General features: G+C 50.5%; 1 protein-coding gene across 1 annotated transcript in view; it reads left to right on the forward strand.

Annotated features, from left to right (window-relative positions):
* Positions 1 to 1195, forward strand: part of VEGFA (vascular endothelial growth factor A) — an 11597-nt gene that overhangs the window by 9192 nt on the left and 1210 nt on the right. The gene's annotated exons all lie outside the window — the stretch shown is intronic.

Raw genomic sequence — 1195 nt, forward strand, 5'->3', positions numbered from 1 at the left:
CTCCTGGCACCAGTGCTATATGATTACTTCTTTTCTCTGTCCTGTGTGGGCCAGAGGGCAGAGGGGCTAACTGAGATGAGGACAGTTTCCCGGTGTCAGAGGGCAGCTGTGCGTTTCAGATGTGCTGTCAGGACTTGGACGAGGATGGCTCCCAGAGACAGGGTGTTTGTGGTATCCTTTCCCATAAAACAAGATAATGGAGTTCATGTTGTGGAGGTAGCCAGGGGGAGGATCTGTAGCCCTCTGTACATTATCTGTACGCAACTCTGAGCGTACTGTTGGACAAAGACAAATCCTTAGCTGGCTAGGATTTGACTACCCCTGTCTTCCAAGCCCTTTTTATGTGGCTTGTGGACACTCTGCTGTGTGCAGAGTGAGGGAAGCCAGGCCAGAAGCCTCCCTCAAGGCTGTCCCCACATTCTCCTTTGCCTTTTTGGTTCTTAAAAGCCAGGGAGAGCACCCTGTCCTCTTGTACTGAGCTCACAGTTCCCTGTCCATGTCTCGGCCCGAGCTGTGGTTTGAGGGGCTGCACTCAGGGCTGTGACGTGAAACGCAGCAGGATTAAGCCTGTGTCTAGGTGAAGGCAGGCAGAAGTCTGTATTTCAGGTGTGAGGTGGGAGATGCAAAGACACTGTGTGGTTAGTGTTTGCTCAGAGATCCATGCTGTGCCTGTGTCACCTGATTGCTACCTGTCACACACCATCTGTGGCACAGACATGCAGAAACTGATTCCTGGTTCTCACCTGAGCGCTTTGGTGAACTCAGTGGGGTCTCTTGACTCGCACCAGCTGCGTGTGCATCTCTGATGTGAGATCATCCTACATACACAGAGGGAGGCATATAAATGGGGTTGCTACCAAGTTTTTGACTGTGACTCTGAACTCAAGCCCCTTTCACAGACATTTAGGAGATTCTGCCTGTCAAGAGAGTATTGCAGTGGCAATGGTTGGATGGGAGAGAATAAGGGAGAGAGATCCAGGGTCCTCTCTGTGGCTATGTCCTGAAAAGAGGAGACATCAATTTGCCTCTTATTTGTATGCCTCGAATTGGCTAGGTGACTAAGGCTGCTACAAGGAGCAAGTGCTTCCTGTAGGGGTGAAAATGCTTTGTGCCCAAACCAGAGAGGTGTTGGCATAGCCAGCGTGATGAAAACTGCTCTGTATACAGAGAAATTTTCAGGGGTGCAGTGATTTCA

Source organism: Antrostomus carolinensis, unplaced genomic scaffold (assembly GCF_000700745.2).
Source record: "Antrostomus carolinensis isolate BGI_N321 unplaced genomic scaffold, ASM70074v2 scaffold24513, whole genome shotgun sequence".
Taxonomy (NCBI): Eukaryota; Metazoa; Chordata; class Aves; order Caprimulgiformes; family Caprimulgidae; genus Antrostomus; species Antrostomus carolinensis.